Raw genomic sequence first — 11,750 nt, forward strand, 5'->3', positions numbered from 1 at the left:
TAAATAAAATAGACAAAATTAAGGCATAACGTGTACATTATTAATAAAACATGCAAGGCTGAACTGGAAAGCTTTGCAAAAATCTTTAACAAGCACCGGAAAATAACAGTGTGTCCAGGATGACTACAGGGATGTAGCCAAGGGGGGGGGATCTTGGGGTCTGGACCCCCCCTTCCATTAGAAAAATGAATGGTGTGTGCTGCTGCGCCGCTGCACCCAAGCCCCATTATAATGGTGGCACTTAGTCTGGACCCCCCCCCTTCCTAAAATCCTGGCTACGTCCCTGATGACTAGACTGTATTACCGCAAAGGACAAGGCATCGCAAAATGTAGAACATTCAAGAAAAAATTAGGACATTACAAGCTAAAAGCTAAAAGCACTACTATAAACATAAATTCATTTCATATGGTTTATTACATAGACTGTATTTTATTATGTAGCCAACCATATTTTTCAGATGAACTTGTCTTCCATAAAATGCCTTGTTGGCTTGCAACTCTGAGCAAGACAAATGCTTAAAATTGTACTTTACTTGCAACAAACCCTTGACTGAATCTACATTTCAATTATTCCTTTCATTTGTTCATTGTGATGAAATTAAGGAAAAACATTTGTATTGTGACCTCAAGCAGCCCATGGCCCAACTCATTTGCTGTCCTTTCCCCCTCTGAGATACAAACACATCCTGAGCTCTGAGGCCAAGTCTTGCCTGCTGCAGCTCCTAGGAAAAAAGAACTGTAGACGGATTCATCCTATCCATCTCTTTGCAGTAAGGACAGGCTACCAAGCAGATAGGGAACAGAAAGTGTGGTGTTACTCAGAGTGTTTCTTAAGCTGCATCTGCACTGCAGAAATAATCCAGTTTGACACTACTTTACCTGCTACAGTTCAATGATATGGAATTCTAGGAATTGTAGTTTTGTGAGACATTTAGCCTTCTCTGTCAGAGAGCTCTGGTGCCTCATAAAGCTATAATTCCCAGAATCCGACAAGATAGAGCCATGACAGTTAAAGAAGTGTCAAAGTGGATTATTTCTGCAGTGCAGATGTCATGCTCAAATGGAGGACATTTTGAAATTCCTCCTCAACAGAAGGTTGACATGTAGGACACGTCCTGGAAAAGGAGGACATCCGTTCACCCTGAGCGTGTCTGATATCAGAAGGAGATGTATTATTCCACACACTGGGTGCACTACTTCCACTGCCACCATGCTAAATGTTGTGCTCTAAATGCACAGCACATAGGTCACTAGTACTATGATCCCTCCAGATCCTCCAGTGCAACTCAAAAGTCAACATCTGCCAGAGGCTGATAATAGAATCATGCTAGAGGACCGTAAAAGGCCTAGAGAAATGTTTTCTCTAGGAACTTCTAGGTTCTCCAGTACAACTTATGGTCATCTTCTTGCAGAGCTGTGCTGGAGGATCTAGAAATTCCTAGAGAGAACCTATTAATCGAAACCATAAATAATCAAATCCACAAAAGTCAACACTGCAAATGTGGAGGGCCAACTGCAGTCAGTGACATTCTTGTAACACAGGAGTCACATCCTTGCGATACCCTATAAGTCTCATGCTCCCTTTACAATTACCCTTATGGCTAACATTTGCATGGCAACTTCCTCCTTTATTTAAAGGCAAGTACAGCTGGATTGTCCAGTTCTGCCTTGGTTGCATCTTTCTGTTGTTGCTGTTGCTGTGTGTGCTATCGCAGCCGAGAGAAAGGGTTTGGATCCGACCTCTGGTTACAGTTCCACAACTCATCTAAATTCCTTAGTAAAGGAGCTCCCAAGAATGCCATATCTGCTGGTATATCATTTGTTAAATGGAGGAAGCCAGCCAGAGGATATTAACTCAAGGGTAATGGGCGGAAATGTGTCTCTGGTAATTAAAGAGGGACATGCTGTGTAAACAAAAGTCATAGCCAGGCTTGTTACACTGCAGGAACAACTTGGGCTTGAGTCAAAGAAATGGGGAGAAAAATGAAGAGAGGAAAGTCTTATAGGGCTCTGGGGAAGGATGAGAAAGCAGGACAGGAAATGTTTATGCAGATAAAGGAAGCCTGCAAAAACAGCCAGGGCAGGGATTGCAGGAATTCCAGCCTGCTTGCCATTGAGTGGAATTACAATTAGGAAACATGATTGAAGAGGCAATGCAACTATGCAGCTTTCTTTATGGCCTAAGTCTAGATAGAGTTGTTGCTTGAAAAATGGAACTTATGTGGTTCCATGTTTGCCTCCCACATTTGACATCAAAATAACCCAGGGCTGAAATAGCCAGTTTGTTGACCTTTTGGGTCATGCTCCATAGCTGATATGTTTTCCCAGGCTTTGTGGGGACAGCTGAGTGGGTTGGTTTTGCTATAAGAGGTGAGATATTTCTGAACTAATTTAGGACCTTGTCACACGGAGGAAAGCGGGGGTTTAAACTAACATTATTCCATGAAAATCTCACAATCACGCTGAAGATCTTCACACACATTGCAATTAAAGAGGACTTATCCCAGCAATAACCAGGTTATTGGGATTTTGCGGGATTTCCCTGTGAATGATTTGTTGCTGGTTATTACCTGGTTATTACCGGGATAAATCCTCTTTAATTGCAATGTCATGTGAAATTCTTCAGTGCAATTGTGTGATTTTCACAGGATAATGTTAGTTTAAATCCCTGCTTTCCCCTGCTTTTCCTCGTGTGATAAAGTCTGTAGTTGTTCTCAGCTATAAGCAAAGAGGGGAATAAGAAGTGTATGTTGTAGGATTTATCTACAACAAATTATTCTACTTTTCTCATCAATCCATGAAGAGCATCAGACTGGGTTTTGTCACTTATTAATTGTGCTGAGTAGCCTCTTGGATATTTTTAGCCAGCCCTAGGGCATATTTTACAAGATGTATAATTGTATCTGAGAGCCAGCATGGTGTAGTGGTTTGAGCAATGGGTTACGACTCTAGAAACCAGGGCTTCAATCCTTGTTTGGCCATAGAAACACACTGGGTGACCTTGGGCAAGTCCCATTCTCTCAGCCCCAGAGGAAAAAAAATTCCATGTTAAGTTCGCCTTAAGGTTACCATAAGTCGGAAATGGCTTGAAGGCACACAACAATTGCGTCTCGAGCAACTTTGGTTGATGTGTGATAATAATTACTATCGACTGGAATCTTCTCTTGAATTAGAGCAGTATGATTGTATTAAGTCAGTGATTAAGATGCCTTTTACTGACAGAAGAGCAGTAATGCTTAGACATTTAAATTACCTTTCTGTCTCATTCCACAGATACTTCCATGGATTCAACCATCCACAGCTTGAAAATATTTTTTTAAATCCAAAAAGCAAACTTTGATTTACCATTTTATATCAGGGGCAACATTTTACTATGCCATTGTATATAATTATATTATGTTAGTAGCTTTGACCAAAAAAAAATCAAATGTAAACAATAACAGAAATAAAATGTTTAAGCCACTCATATACAGACAAACTGGGAGCTGAATGCCGCTGGGCCTTTTAAAAGAGAAGAAGGTTACATTTCCCATTCTAATCTAAAAGCATAAGTAACCTCATGAGTTTTGTTAATAGATTTTCCAGGTGGGGGTGACTTACACTTCACATTCAATACAAGAAAACAAAGCAAAGAACAAAAAATATGTAAACAACAATGCCTTAGAAAATATTTTTTTTCTTTCTTTGCCCAAATATCAAAGCAGCTATCTGGAAGCATTTTGTGAGCCAAACTACACACTGAGCTGCAGCTGCATCTTACAACAGCCAACAGGTTCTTAAACCAGTTGGAATGAAGACCTAAGAGTGTTTCATTGCACAGAAGGAGGAAAGGAGGGCTTAACATTTCCCATGCCAGATCATTTTCGCCAAACTCTCCTTTACCAAGCTGGTTTGGTCCTGCCAATATTGCAGTTATCTACAGGTGTATTTACCCCATAAACAGTTTTTATTTTATTCATGCATATTTATTATTTATAACATTTCTATAATGGAGCCTAATAGGGGAGAGGGAGAGGGAGGATGATTGGTTAGACAAGAGTTAGGCACTCTCCTCTCCTTTTCCACTCCTTCTCCAGTGTGAAATGGTCTCATAGAACCATACAGTTGGAATAGCCCTCAAGGGCCAGCCAGTCTAACCCCCAGCCATGCAGGAATACACAAACAAAGCACTCCTGACAGACGGCCATCCAGACTTTGCTTTAAAAAACTACCACACTCCAAGGAAGTGTGTTCCACTATCAAACAGCGCTTACCACCGGGAAGTTCTTCCTAAAGTTTAAGTGGAATTTGTAGTTTGAATCCAATATTTGTCTCCTGGCCTCTGAAGCAGCAGAAAACAAGCTTGCTCCTTCTTCAATATGATATCTGTTCAAATATTTGAACATGACTATCATGTCACGTCTTGACCTTCTCTTCTCCAGGCTAAACATACCCAGCTCCCCAAAGCTCTCCTCATAGGGCATGATTTTCAGATCTTTTACCATTTTAGTCACCCTCTTCTAGACATGTTCCAGCTTGTCAATATTCCTCTTGAATTGTAGTGTCCAGATCTAGATGTAGTATTCCAGGTGGGGGTCAGTAAAAACAAAAAAAGGAAAAAGAAGAAATAATAGTTATAAAAATGGTGGGCAATGGGTCTCCGCACATGGGGGGGGGGCTCGGGGGGTGTCATGTGCTTTCCGTGTTTGGAGGCCAATGGAGAAATTTGCAACGTTCGGACACCCGACAGAGTGCCTAGGTGATCGAAAGCTTATACATGCAATCACCTTACCCTGCTTCCCACACCACCGAGGGAAAGGCTATGCAAACAGGGGGAAATAGTGCCGGGAATGCAGGAAAGAGAACAAAGCTGGTGATACCCTCGGGAAAGCCCCTTGAACATTGCTCCTTCCCTCCTAAAATACCAATTTGGACATCCTGTCGTTACCATTAGTTTGCCCTGGATACAACATGGCAGCTGCAAAAAGAACCACTGGAAAAGTGGTGTCAGGATAACCTGGGTTATCCACTTCTAATTTGGGTTTTCGCTAGAGAAATCGATCAAAGTAGGATAGAACGCGAGTTCAAATGGGAACGATGTCCCTATAATCCGATTCTTGATTCGCTTTATAGCCCAGTGGGAATGGAGCCTAAGACTCCTAGGCTGCATCTGCTCTGCAGAAATAATGCAGTCTGACAGTGCTCTAACTGTCATGGCTCAATGCTATGGAATGCTGGGATTTGTAGTTTGTTGCAGCACCACAACTCTCTGACAGAGAAGGCTAAATATCTCACATAACTGCAAATCCCAGCATTCCATAGCATTGAGTATTGGCAGTTGAAGCAGTGTCAAACTGCATTATTTCTGCAGAGCAGATGCAGCCTCAGATCTCTTTCATATGTGAAGTTGTCACTTTTTCCTATTGGACTACTGAGACAGACAGCTGCAGTGTACTGTGGAACCTGGCCCGTTGCCTGATGTTCCAGCTCAGATACAACTCTATTTCAAGAGGTGATAATGAATTTAGAGGTTTACAATTACTCTTAATTTACCTTCTCCCTTGTCCTCCAATAGAGAATCCATCCAAGGACAACATTTGCTTCACACATTTTAATTTCCTTGGATAAAACCTTAGGCCTGTTACAGACAGCCAAAATAAAGCTGCTTCGAGTCACAGTGGAGGTATGGTGTTTCAATGATGTATGCGTCCTAAAAGTCCAGAAGTCGCACCAAAGCCACACTCCTGCCCTAAAGACTCTTAGGACGCATGCATCATTGAAACACCATACCTCCACTGTGACTCGAAGCAGCTTTATTTTGGCTGTCTGTAACAGGCCTAAGCCTCTTTTCTCTCTAAATACATATAGTGTAGATTTTAGGACTGGTCTATAGAACGAGGTTTTTGTCTTAGGTTTAGAAATTACTATAAATAACACGATGTGCCAGACAGACACTAGAAAATGGAGAAAAGATCTGAATAGACATGAAATCGAGACATTCTGACATAAGGTCATAAAACGTTTCTCCTCCACCCAAGCCTCGATTGCAACACAGGCACTTAAAGCATCTGGTAGAAGCAACCTCTCTGGTGCAGAATAGACTAGCTTCCTTACTCTACATATTCAAGCCTTTGTCGGCTGAGTTTTTTGCATGCACAAAATATGCAGGATTGCAGCAGGTGACATCAGGCAGTGAGTACACAACACCAGCAAATAAACCTGTGGTTGGGGGAGCCCTGCTTTTCTGCAAATACTCTTCCCAGTAAAATGGGGAATGAGGGCGGGAGGCATACACATCAGTCCTGTTCAATTGGCAGCTCTCTGGCTTGGGTGGCTACACATGGATGGAGAAAACATTGGCTGCTATTTTTAAATCCCTGGAAATACTTTCTTCCCCACATCCTGGCAGCACATATTTGAATCATCTGGTCAGAATGCACCAATATCGCCATCTAGTGACATCAGAAGTGTGCAAGGTATGTGTTTAATATGTGAATGCAATCTTCTAGTCTTGTTAGGCCATACCTAACCTAACAAGTCAACCCAGTCATCAAACAGCTGCTTCTTGTGTTCTCAGGTCAAGTGGAACTAGATGGGTAGCATTCTGTTGGGCACGTCTTGGGCACAAAACAGACTCATGTAAATATTGACTAATTGTCAATATTTATTGAAACTGGATAGGTTTAGAGTTTGGAAGTTACTTTGGAGGTACTACCACTTCTAGAATACCCAAGCCACATGGCTATGGCTAAAGGATTCTGACAGTTGTAGCCAAAAAATGTGTTTGCAAGCCCTGGTGTGGCCTACAGTAGTACTTTATTGCTGTCACTCCTCACATCCTTCTGACAGGGCATGAGCTAGATTTGCCCAGGCTGTCACCTTTTTTGCTAAGCAAGAACTTGACTGTTTCACAATCCAGCCCCTAAAATACATCCACTCAGTACCTGGGGAAAGTGCTAATCTTAAACTGAGGTTAAGTATAGAAGTGTTAAAAAGAGAGAATGGAAGATGTCTAGTTCTAGGTCCAGTATTTAAAGGACATTGATGAGCTGGAGCACATCCAGAGAAAGGCAGCCAGGATGGTGATGGATCTGGAAACTCACATACAACAAAACAAAACAAAATAATAAAATAAAAAACCCAGAAAGAGCCTTTCTGGATGAGACAAACCTCCCATTTAATACAACACCTTGTTTGCTATAGCTGAGAGATGGTCAGCTGAGACATGGAATTATGTCCAGTGTAGGATTTACAATGCATCACGCAGCTACCTAGTCTGTCCTCTTTCCAGCCTATGATTTAATGCCTCCAGCAAAAAAGCAGAAAGCAGCCTGTTCCATTATTAAGCATTATGATTAGGAAATATCTCCCAATACTTAAGTCAAAATATGCTTTCCTGCAATATCAACCCATTGACTGGACTAACAGAAAAACAACAACACCTCAGCTTCATTTTCTGCATACAAGTCATTCAGATATCTAAATACAGCTATCATGTCTTCCCTTAATCTTTTCCAGGTTGATAAGATCAGGTTTTTTTCAAGCTGTTCACAGAACAGTTTAAAGATCTCTCAGATCTTGATTGTCTGTCTCTGGATTTGCTCCAGTTGGTCAATTCTTAAAATATGTGTCCAGAAATGGGCGCAGTACTTGAGACATTTTCCTATCAATGCAGAACAAAGCAGAAACTTTACTTCCTACGGCCTGGACATGGTATTATAGCAGTTTAAAATTACATTCACTATTTAAGATGTCATACAATATTACTGGCTCTTGTTCACCTTGTGATCCACTAAGACACCTAGACTTTTCTGTCAAATACTCTGGCCAAGTCACATTTCTCCCATCCTGTACTTGCATCTTTAATTTTTGTTTTTTGTATCTAAACGTAAGACTTTTGATTTACCGCTATCAAAATTAACCTGGTTAATTTGGTCCAGTGGTTCAGCATTTCAAGATGGCTTTCAATCTTGATTCTGTCTTTCATGCCACATTTGTTATCCCTCCCAGCTATGTAATACTAGCATCCTTATTTAAGATACTGTACTTCTGGGAAGCTTGTAAGCAGGGCAACACAGGCCTCCCCATTCTTGTTCCCTCTCAACGGGGCACACTATAAGTAGACTATGATTCACAAAATATTGTGATATAATAAATTTATTAGTCTTCAATGGGCCACAGGACTCTTTGTTGTTGTTTTTTGAATACAGATTTTCTGGAGATTATCAGATGGGGGAAGGAAAAGGCATAATTCCAGCTAAATCACACGACTGTGTGCAAGGTTTTCAGATGATGTCACGTTCATTCAGGATTTATCCTGGGAAGAACCAGGAATGCTCCAACAACAAACCATTCATAGGGAAATCCTATAGCTTCTCGATAGCGCAAGAGAAGCATGATTGCCAGGATGTGAAAGCTAATCATGTTTCATTCACGCTATTGAGGAAACAACCTTGGACCTTTAAAGATGAAAGATTCTGTATTTCGGCACAGGCAATACGTTCCATTGCTAGGATTGGGTTGCAGTGGATTTTAGTCTTGTTTGAGGTGTAGGACATGATTTTGTTTACACTGGATTAAAATACTATGGTGAAGTAATCAGTTTTATTTTATTGTTTTTTATTCTGTGCAGAGGAAAGGAACATGATTTGAAGACATGTACCAAAATGGCGCATACACAAAACCATCAATTCCAGCGTATGATTCATTTACAGATATGTGTGGAAAGCAATCGTGCTATTCTTTGGGTCTTATGTGGCCTTATTGTGCCATTGCGTGAGTGTGCTAAAATACTGAGCGCTATAAAGCTACTGTTGCTTTTTATTTTCACTGCCGCCGATTATTGCTGAACTGGCCCTGGTTAGCTGTCATAACTCATACCTTCTTTCATCCTTACATTCCACACTTCTAATTAATCATTCCTTTTAAAATCTGACTAACCTATTGGCCATGACCACACCTTGTGGCAATGGTCTATACTAATTAATCACACTCTATGAAGGCAAGCCCAGGTATCTGATATAAAATGATCATGGAATGATTGCAGTGCTTCCTTGACATAGAGTGGCTGTAATAATAAGATGTAGCTTCCAAATCAGATTCTTCAAACAAGAACCTTGAAACCAAAACCCAGAAATGTTAAAGGCCATTATTATATATTACAAAATACAATAATTTGATAATTAGATTTTCCCACGGCCTGAATTTTTTAAAAAGGCTATGACCAGTGTTGGGTTTTGAAAAAAAAAGTGTAAATAGTGCAGTAGAATGTGAGAAAATGATTGAGTTAAAATAAAAGAATATTATTACTAGTGGAATAAAAAAGTAATATAGTAGAATAACAAAGTAATATAGCAAATGAGAAAGACAGAATAAGTTACAAATCAAATACTGGAAGTAAGGAAATTATAGTTTGTGTAATCTGTTTTACATTATGTTATATATTTGATGTTTTATTTTAGATTTTATCTCTCTCTTTTTTAGTAGCTCAAATTGTTTGGTCTTCAATGTTGGTAATGCTTATATGTATATTTGTAATAGTTTCTAATTGTGTTAATTAACAATAAAAAAATAGAAGAGGCCCTAAGACTAAGGAGCTAAGCTGCCACTTAGGAATACACAACACTGTTGGCACCTTGTGCACCACAGCTCCAGGTGCTGTGAGCCATGTGGGGGGAGGATATGACAACTATTACACAGTTGTGTATTTCTCTCTGACATTTCCTCAAATAGTAGATATTGTTTTTGTTTTGACCAATGGATATGAATATACAGTTGGCTCTTGGTATGCACTGATTTTTTAAATCTACAAAGGCAAGCATTCATGGCTTGCAAATATTCAAAAATATATATAACTTCCAAAAGCAAACTTTGTTGTTGCCATTTTATATATGGAACACCATTTTATTATGCCATTGTATATAATAGGACTTGAGCATCCATGGATGTTGGTATCCACAATGGGTCATGGAGCCAAATACCAGTGGATACTAAGGGCCCATTATATATGTACAATATATGCACATAGGATTAACATCTTAGTGGTCAGTCATGTACAGTTAGGTAATTTCAGACTGGGAACTTAATGGCCTTACAGGAGGAGTGTTTTAGATGGTAAACAATAGCACTTCATTTCAAAATGCGGTAAGCCAGTCCCATCATGTCTGATGGCCTTCCTCACCATTCTGTACACTCTTGCAATAGGTAGAGACCTCATTATTTCCCTAAGCAGTGTATAGATTGCCTCATCAATATAGGTACTTTGGTTTCCTCTATCAGGAGAGGGGAAATACTTAGGACAACACAGACTTGGGGAACTATCAGGATCTAACGCCCTCCACTATATCACCATAACTGCAGTTTGTAACTAAAGCTGCCCCTCTGCGGACTTGGAGTCCGTGTCCCCCAAATGTTCATGGGCAGCAAATGGAGGGGGACAAAACGGGGCATGTGCCCGCAACTGGCACCCACCACCATTCAGGAGACTTGAATATTGCCGATTTTTCATTTTTGCAGTGGGTGGGTGGGTGGGTCTGGAACAGATCCCCCGCAAAAATGGAAGGATGACTGTATTTTCATCAACATAGCTTAAAATGATACGACTGAATGGCATCATTATCTTCTTTGAACAGTACAGCATTTTCATAACACCTCATTGTCAAAACCATTATGAAATCCATTAATCAAGTTGGAAGCTGAATCAGTTTTTCTCCAAAATTATCTATACCTCACCTCTACCTACAAATAACAAAACACAGTTATGCTCTGCTTGAAAGGTGGGCAAGTCTGTGGAAGGCTAAGGAGCCAAATTAGCCATCTTTTTGATCACTCAGATCATTTAGGCCCAGGAAAGGTCTTTTTTTAGCAACAGGAATTGTCCAGGAGTAGAGTCTGCTTTTAATCAAAACAGACAGCAAAACAGGGTGGAGGAAGAAGTTCTGAGATTGTTAAAATGACACACATCTAGATGTACACAGTTGTCAGCAATGAAATATGGCTGAAAACTGCCAGGATTCAAGTATCCTTATTGATTTGGGCAGGGTGCCACCATCCTACTAGGACTGCCACCTTGTATTTGGCCCTGTTCCAGGGCCTTTGACAAGCACTTTCTTTCGTTGCCAGGAAAACTTCTACCTGTGATATTTTGGTGTGCCTCAGGCTGGCTGCCCTTAAAGTGTGCGGCAGTATGTGGTCAGTGAGATTATATTTAGGACTTTCTATGTGCCCAGGAGGTGTTCTAGCACTGAACTATGATTCATCTTCTTAAGCCGAGGACTTGCCCAGTGGCCTCTGGCAACCACCTGATGCCCAGGAGGGCCAGATTAAAACAAAGTCAGTCAAAGGCAAATCTTTAGTCGTGGTTCATAGCCCTGAGTAATCCGAGGCCCTGGCTGTCGTTTGTGCATAGATCTGGCACTGTAGATGCTTCAAATGGAAGGACCAGGGGCATTCCTAAACAGTTCTCCTCCCTCTTCTGTTTTGTTACTCCTCTTGGTTGCTCTCCTTTCTGGCCTGTTCTCTTTCAGTTTTTACAGGTCATTTCCCCAGTTCGCCTTTCTACTTTGGTCTCTCTTTCTTGGGGGAGGGCACATTCCCCCCCCCCCCCCCCCCGCCACCAATTTTATGGTTAATACACAGCATGAAAATAAATAATCTGATGTGGCTTTCTTTAGGATAGGGATGCAGTGATAAAGGAAAGCTTCATTTGTGGAATTTCTTCCTGTTATGCTGCTGTGAAAGGTACAGAAGTGTTTCCAAAGGCAAAACAAGAA

This window comes from Sceloporus occidentalis, unplaced genomic scaffold, assembly GCF_023333645.1.
Source record: "Sceloporus occidentalis isolate IW3139 unplaced genomic scaffold, rSceOcc1.0.p SCAF_7, whole genome shotgun sequence".
NCBI classification, from domain to species: domain Eukaryota; kingdom Metazoa; phylum Chordata; class Lepidosauria; order Squamata; family Phrynosomatidae; genus Sceloporus; species Sceloporus occidentalis.